We start from the raw sequence: 8,326 nt of genomic DNA, 5'->3' as shown, positions 1-8,326 counted from the left end.
TAGGAATGGGGAGAGGTTAACAGTAGACAGTTTAAGCTTAAAGTTTTGGGGGTTTGGGGAAGAAACTAGAGTCAGGTAGTGCATTCCAGGCACTGACCACTCTGTTGCTGAAGTTGTATTTTCTGCAATCGAGTTTGGAGCCGTTTACCTTGAGTTTATATCTATTATTTGCTCGTGTATTGTTGTGGTTGAAGCTGAAGTAGTCACTGACAGGTAGGACATTGTGGTAGATAATTTTATGTAACAATCAACGAATGGAACAGCTTTGCCTTCAGAAGCTGTGGGTACCCCAACACCTGAGACTTTCCAGAAGAGACTGGACAGCCATTTGTCGGAAATCTGTCCTGCTTGAACAGGGGGTTGGATTAATCAGGGGTCTCCAACCCTGGCAACTTTAAGCCTGGCAGACTTCAACTCGCAGAATTCTCCAGCAAAGCAAAGCTGGCTGGGGAATTCTGGGAGTTGAAGTCCTCCCAGCTTAAAGTTGCCAAGATTGGAGACCCCTGGACTAGATCAGGGGTCTCCAACCTTGGCAACTTTAAGACTTGTGGACTTCAACTCCCAGAGTTCCTCAGCCAGCAAAGCTGGCTGAGGAATCTGGGAGTTGAAGTCCACAAGTCTTAAAGTTGCCAAGATTGAGACCCTGACTAGATCAGGGTCTCAACCTTGGCACTTTAAGACTTGTGGACTTCAACTCCCAGAGTTCCTCAGCCAGCAAAGCTGGCTGAGGAATTCTGGGAGTTGAAGTCCACAAGTCTTAAAGTTGCCAGGGTTGGAGACCCCTGGACTAGATGACCTCTATGGTCCCTTCCAACTCTGTCAATTCCGTCCGCCTGTCTAGATGGGCTGCTGCAGCAGAAGGCCCCTTCAAACCAAAAGCAGCACTTTTTTCAAAGTCTAACAAACAACCTCTCGGGGGCTCCCAAAGCCCCGTCAGAGTTACAGGACACCCCCTCCCCCAACAGTCTCTTCTCCGGTCAGCCTCAGGCCGGGCGAGAGGGGAGGCGAGAGACAACCCCCCCACACACACACACATACACACCAGCCCCTTCCTACGCTTTTCCCCCAGCCCCTCCCTCGGCCGGCTTTCTGCACCTGCCCAGCCACCCAGAGCAAGGAGTGGCGGAAACCGCCGAGGGCCGATTGGTGACCTTGGGTGAGGGGGGGAGCCCGAAGCGGGGGGGTCCGAGCGCCGCCAGTCGCCTCCTCCCCTTAGCGCGCGTGGATCCCTCCCCGCCCGCGTCCTCCGGACCGGCGCATCTCGGCCGGCAGGAAGGAAGGAAGGAAAGAAGGGAGAAGAGAGCGCGGCCCCGCTGCCCTTTGGCGCTCCGCGGCCGCCCCACCCCCTGGGCAAGCCCCCCCCCCGCGGCCGGAGAGAGAAGGGCGAAGGGGGTGCAAAATGGCAGCGGAAGATAGCCGGGAGGGCAGCGGCGGCGGAGCCCGCTTGCGCAGCGCCTGAGTCCGGTCTCCATCTCCTTCTCCCCCCGCTGCGGCTGCCGTCGCCTCGCCGGGGGAATCCCGCCGGGCTGCAAATGCGGCTGCTCGCCTCGGCGGCCCCCCACCCCACCCCACGGGAAGGAGTCTGTGGGTGCCTCGCCTCGCGCAGGGAGGCCGGCCGGCCGGCCGGCGCGGAGGAGAGCGGGCGACAAGGAGGAGCCCGGAGAAGTCGCCCGCGCACTCGCTGCTGCTGCTGCCGCCGCCGCCGCCCGCGGGAAGCAAGGGGTGGTCGCGGCCGCCCCTCGCCCAAGGTGAGCGGGAGGAGGCTGGAGGTGGTGGTGGGTGAGCGGGGGGGACGGACGGAGGACCCGACGGCCGGGTTTCGAGGAAGGGGGGCGGGTGTCGGCTTCCTTCGGCTGCTTCTCTGCGGGTCTAAGCCGGCTGGTTCCAGCGGTTGCCGGCGATGGAGCGGCGCCTGTTCCCCCGGAGGGCTGCAGCTCGGCTTTAGCTCAACGCGCGGGAGGGGATGCGCTGGGATGGGCCGGCTGGGATTTGGAGGGGAGACCCCGAGGAAATCCCAGGACGGTGGCGCTAGTGCCGGACCAGTGCCGGACGAGGCCCGGACAGTTTCTCCCCCACCCACCCTTTGCTGGTTCAGCTTTTCGAGTCTCGTAGGGTGTGGAGCTGGGCGGCAGCCCCCTTCCCCCCCGCCGGCCTCCTTTGGAGGATCCCGCAGAGATGAGGGTGAGGTTGGGGGGAGAAGGTGGGAGGGGAGCTTTGGCCAGGCTCTGGATGCCTTTCCAGAAAGAGCTTGCCTTCAGAAGTAATAGTAACAGAGCTGGAAGGGACCTTAGAGGTCATCTAGTCCAACCCCCCCTCCTTTGGGGGATCCCCCTGAGGGGAGGGTGAGGGGAAGGTATGAGGGGAGCTTTGGCCAGGCTCTGGATGGCTTTCCAGAAAGAGCTTGCCCTGGAAGAGCTTGCCTTCAGAAGTAATAGTAGCAGAGCTGGAAGGGACCTTAGAGGTCATCTAGTCCACCCCCACCCCCACGCCTTCTTTTGGGGATCCCGCAGAGGGGAGGGTGAGGTAGGGGGAGAAGGTGGGAGGGGAGCTTTGGCCAGGCTCTGGATCCAGAAAGAGCTTGCCTTGGAACAGCTTGCCTTCGGAAGTAACAGTAACAGAGCTGGAAGGGACGTTGGAGATCATCTAGTCCAACCCCCGGCTCACGCAGGACACCTGTGCTAGGGATTCGAACTGCCTGAACTGCAGGTAGTAGGTTGTAGCTACTCCGTCGCTGAAGATTTTAGAGAAGAGAGTGGACAGCCATTTGTCTGAAATGGGAGAGATAGATAGAGTCTCCTGCCTGAGCAATGTTGTGGTCCACCAGCAGCGTGCGGAGCTGGCAACGGAGTCGGACAGCGATGAGGCTGAGGAAGAATATGGGCCAGTCCTGGAGGCTGCGGAAGGCCCGGATGAGGGCTCTGCGTCGGAGGCTGAGGTGGGGGCAGGGCCATCGGGGAGTGAGGTGTGGACTCCAGAGCTTCCAAAGGCTGACAGTAGTGAGGCAGAGGAACAGGAGGAGCCTGTTCCTAATGCACGCATGAGAAAAGCTGCCAGAAGGCAAGAGCAGCTTAAGCAAAGAGGACGACTCGAGAGTAGGGCCAAGAGATGATTGGCTCCTCCCATAAAGCTTAAAACAGACCAGCAACGGTGTTTGGGCTTTGCTGGAAAACGTTGATAATTTCGTCTTCTTGCATTTATTTTTGTATCGGTGTCTTCTGAACGTTTGCCAAGAAAGGCCTTTGGCAGTTTGCCTAATTGAACCAAGGTTGGTGATAGGACTGAGGAATTTGTTTTGGGAGAAATTTGCTTTAATTTAGTTGAACTATGCTGAGAATGAAGTAATTCTCAGCTGCTCTAATAAAGTTTGTTTGTTTTTACACTGACTGAGTTTCCTACTACCTACTTGGGCCTGGGTCACAACAAGCAGCGGCTTGGACTAGGAGACCTCCAAAGGTCCCTTCCAGCTCTCTTCCAGGCGCAGTAGTAAGCGACTGACCTAGGGGTGAAATCTATTCTTTTTTACTACCGGTTCTGTGGGCGTGGCTTGGTGGGCGTGGCAGAGGATGGATACTGCAAAATCTCCATTCCCTCCCCACTCCAGGGGAAGGATATTGCAAAATCCCCATTCCCTCCCCACTCCTGGGGGAAGGATACTGCAAAATCCCCATTCCCTCCCCACTCCTGGGGGAAAGATATTGCAAAATTTCCATTCCCACCCCACTCTGGGGCCAGCCAGAGGTGGTATTTGCTGGTTCTCTGAACTACTCAAAATTTCCGCTACCGGTTCTCCAGAACCTGTCAGAATCTGCTGGATTTTACCCCTGGACTGATCCGTCTGCAACAGGGCAATCCTAAGGAAAGGATGTGGTTGCTTTGAAAAGTCCTGGTGAAGGCTGCTTGGAGTCTTGGCTGCTTGGAGGCTCCTTTGTGAATTGGAACTAGAGCCTTGCAGGGCCAGATTGCTTTGGATTTGGATGGTTTTTGGAGTGGATAAACCTCCTGGAACTAAGCACGTCTAGTTGGAAAGATTATATGGGCATTATTGAGCCCGATGGTAGAGAAGACTTTCTGAACTGACCCCTTTCTCTGCTTTATGTTCTACACTGAATCCTGAATTAACAAGGGAGATGGAAGTGAAGGGTCAGTAAAACTATTCTGACCTAGGCTTCCTTAGAAAGTATACAGCACAATCTTAGTCCTGACAAACCTCTTTTATTCATATGGCTGTGAATTATTGTCATTCCCAGTCCAAAAGGCTTCTCAAGCAGTCTTTCAGGGGAGTGTTTACAAACATACACCTTATCTCCTTTGGAATGCTGCCAGAGAACCAATTGCCACACATAGGGCAAGGCCAAACTTAGCACAGAGTCAAACAGAACTTTTCCAGAGCTTTTACCAACCAGATGAACTAATTGCTTCCTGCGAAAGCTCACGTCCCGTTCGCTCTTATATGTCTTATGGGAGGGGCCAATCATCTCCAAGCCTTACTCCCAAGTCGACCCTGTTTTCTTCATTGTTCCTGTCTTCTAGCAGCTCTGCGCATGTGCATACTGGGAACAGGCTCCCGCTGTTCTGCCTTGCTGATGTCAGACTCCAGAGACTCCGGAGGCAGCAAAGAACTACCAGATGGCCTTGACCCCCTCTCTGCCTCCAACTCAGAACCCTTGTCCGAGCCTTCCCCAGACTCCAGGACTGGCCCACGTTCCTCCCCAACCTCCTCACTGTCCAAATCTGCTGCCAGCTCTGCTGGCAGGCCACAAACAAAACCTTTAGGTTTCAAGTCTACTAAAATCTCTTTCAGCCCAGCCTACCTCACAGGGTTGTTGAGTTGATGACCGAAAGGGAAATCTTCATCTAAGCTTCACTCTTGTTCTGGAGAAAAGAGGTGCTATATATTTAATGTACATATTAAATAGATAATGCAGTGCACTGGGTTTGTAGACTATGGTAAGACATAGAAAGTTCATGCAGGCAGTTTTCAAGCAGGACATGGGGCCTTACGCTGAAGGCCACTGTGAGTTCCTTCAGTTGTGTCTCTCCATTGATCAGGTTGCCAACTCTTGCCTATCCCAGAGCATATACTCTCCTGCAAGGTAGGACAGATGGGGCTAGCTGCATGACCCAAAGGTGCTTTCTCAAGAGGCAACTGGACTCTCTGGGGTGTTTTTTTTCCTTTTTCTTTCACTTCTCATCCAAGAAGCTTCTTCACCTCTGATTCTTTCATTGAAGAGTTGGAGCTAGGCCAGCAGTTTTCAACCTATGGGTCGCGACCCCGTTGGGGGTCGAATGACAATTTGCCAGGGGTCGCCTAAGACCATTGGAAATATGGGAAGTATACTTGCGAGTCGAAGAATCGCGCTCCAATGGTTGACTCCACAAGCCAGCTGCAGGCTCTTCAAATCGCTAGCCGAATTCAGCTTCAGGCGCGATGAATTAAAAAAGAGAGAAATCTTTACTCTGATGTCTCCCTCTCAAGCCAGCTGCAATCACTCCCAATCGCTAGCCTAATCTGGCTTCAGGCGCAATAAACTTAATAGGGGAGGAGTCTCCGCTTTAATGCCTCCGTCCTCAAGGCAATCGCAAGCAGTTCAGATCGCTAGCCAATACGGCTTCAGGCGCGATAAATTCAAAACGAAAATAATTTTATGGTTGGGGGTCGCCACACCGAGGGGAATTGTATTAAAGGGGTCGCAGCACAATAAAGGTTGAGAACCACTGAGCTAGGCTTCATTGCAGGACGTTTTTTGCTCTGTGTCCCTTCATCGTTGAACAAAAGCGCAGGCTGTTGGGGATGAGTCTGTCCTGTCTTCATCTCAAATCGAAGAGCAAATGGTTCCTGTGGTCTGCAATATTTCTGGAAAACCATTCATATTCCCTCACCCATTCAAAGGGTGTTCATCCCAAAGTGTATTGCTAAATGTCTATGGAGATTCTCGGTTATCCTGGGCATGGTTGTCCCAAAGGTGCTTTTTCAAGAGGCAACTGGACTTTCTGGTTTGTTTGGTTTTTTCCCCCCTTTCTTTCAAGGCGTTTCGCTTCTTATTCAAGAAGCTTAGACATCTAGCTGGAAAAGAAACATTTTCATTGTATCTTGCAGGCAAAGGTAAAAAAAGATGAGATTCGAATCAATCTCTGGAGTTAGGGCTAATCTTACAGAGGAAACTTTGGCTGTGATTGTTCCTGTCTATATGGAACTTTTTCAGATCAGGGTGTCTGTTGGCTGATCAAAGAGGTGCAGGGTGCAGGGTAAAATGCTCCCGGTTTGGACCGGATCGCCCGATCCGGTAGCGATGGCAGTGGGTGGTTCAGAGAACTGCTAGCAAAAATCCCTGTCCCCCTCCACCTACATGTGCAGCCGAGCCGTGCGAACATCAGAGATTTTTTATAGGTTTTTTTCTTCGGCTGAAAAAATGCTTTTAAAAGTTAAAAAAAAAAAGCCTCTGATGATCGTGCGGTTCAGCTGGGATTGTCAGAACCCTTTCAAAGCATTTTTTCTACAAGCTCTTCGACCGAAGAGGCTGTTTAAAAAAAAGCTTTTAAAGGGTTCTGGTGATCAGGCAACTCACCTGGGATCGTCAGAATTTCTTTCAAAGCATTTTTTCTACAAGTTCTTCGGCCGAAGAGGCTGTAGAAAAAATGCTTTTAAAAGTTAAAAAAAAAAAAAGTTGGCCATGCCCATCCAGTCACATTAACCCCCCAAGCCATGGCCACAGAACCAGTAGTAAAAATTTTTACATTTCACCCCTGAAGAGGTGGCCACGATTGTGGAAGGCTAGCCCACTCAGCTACCATCCTGATACTTGTTTGCTACCACTTGTTTGCTTGACACTTTCCCTCCCCGCTAATTAAATTGACAATGATTGGCACCAGCCCTCTTATTAAGCCATAATCAATATTTCTTGAGCATGGAATGTATTCTTACTTGCGTAAGGAACCAGTGATAAGACCTCTAAAGAAAACTCAGAAGTTTATTCTAGAATTCTAGAATACAGCTCGCCTGTTTGGAACCCTCACCACATCTCACCCTCACCACATCTCTGACATCAATACAATTGAACGTGTCCAGAAATACTTCACAAGAAGAGTTCTCCATTCCTCTGAAAACAATAAAATACCTTATCCCACCAGACTTGAAATCCTAGGCTTAGAAAACTTGGAACTCCGTCGCCTTCAACAAGACCTAAGTTTAACTCACAGAATCATCTATTGTAATGTCCTTCCTGTCAAAGACTACTTCAGCTTTAATTGCAATAATACTAGAGCAACTAATAGATTTAAACTTAATGTCAACCACTTTAATCTAGATTGCAGAAAATATGACTTCTGTAACAGAATCATCAGTGCTTGGAATACTTTACCTGACTCTGTGGTCTCTTCCCATAATCCTAAAAGCTTTAACCAAAAACTGTCTACTATTGACCTCACCCCATTCCTAAGAGGACCATAAGGGGCGTGCATAAGTGCACAAACGTGCCTACCGTTCCTGTCCTATTGTTTTTCTTTTCTTCTTCCTATATATATATATATGCTTATACCTCCTTATATTTACTCATATATGTGTTTATATATTATATAATATTTTTGTATGATACCTACATATATTGTTGTGACAAAATAAATAAAATAAAATAAAATAAAAAGTTCTTTGTAATTCTAGGTCAAGAAAATTCTATTTTGGGATTTGGGTAATTGAGCAAATGCTGCGCCTTGCAGTTCTAGATTATCTGATTATCTGAGCTCATTCTAATCAGGGTTTCCTCTGAGATATGGTAATTTGGTGACTTGGAGGGATGATCTGTGTTAAAACTGGGTGAGGGAAGCGAAGCCCTACATGTTCTCCAGGATATCTCATCAGCTTTTGCTACCATCAAATATGGTGCAGTTCTGTGAAGACACTGAACAGAACAGAATAACAGAGATGGAAGGAACCTTGGAGGTCTTCTAGTCCAACTTCTTGCTTGAAAAGTTGATACGATGCAACCAATGACAGAGGAATGTGTGTGAGAGAGCAAGAAGGAGAGGGAGAAAGGGAGGGAGGGAGAGAGAGACTGACTGACTGACTGTGTCCAGGGTAAATAACAAAATAAGACACTTGGAAGGGACCTTGAAAGTTTTCTAGTCCAACCCCCTGCTCAGATAGGAAACCCTATACCCAGCGGTAGGATTCAAGTAATTTAACAACCGGTTCTCTCCCCTAATAATTTCTTCCAACAACCACTTTGCCAAACTGCTCAGTAAGTTAACAACCGCTTCTCCCAAAGTGGTGTGAACTGGCTGAATCTCACCACTGCCTATACCATTTCACAAATATTAGGTTGTCTAATCT

General features: G+C 50.1%; 1 protein-coding gene across 3 annotated transcripts in view; it reads left to right on the top strand.

Annotated features, from left to right (window-relative positions):
- The first annotated feature begins 1,430 nt into the window (after window positions 1–1,430).
- Window positions 1,431–8,326, top strand: part of PRR5 (proline rich 5) — a 108,446-nt gene continuing 101,550 nt past the window's right edge. For 2 of the 3 annotated variants that reach the window (XM_058190538.1, XM_058190536.1), the window contains exon 1: window positions 1,614–1,748. The gene's annotated coding sequence lies outside the window, so the exon portion shown is untranslated. Of the gene's footprint in view, window positions 1,749–8,326 lie in introns of all 3 variants that reach the window. The other variant, XM_058190539.1, reaches the window with a different exon arrangement.

Source organism: Ahaetulla prasina, chromosome 7 (assembly GCF_028640845.1).
Source record: "Ahaetulla prasina isolate Xishuangbanna chromosome 7, ASM2864084v1, whole genome shotgun sequence".
Lineage (NCBI taxonomy): Eukaryota > Metazoa > Chordata > Lepidosauria > Squamata > Colubridae > Ahaetulla > Ahaetulla prasina.
The sequence above is the reverse complement of the archived record's forward strand: the minus strand, read 5'-3'. Positions and strand labels throughout refer to the sequence as shown.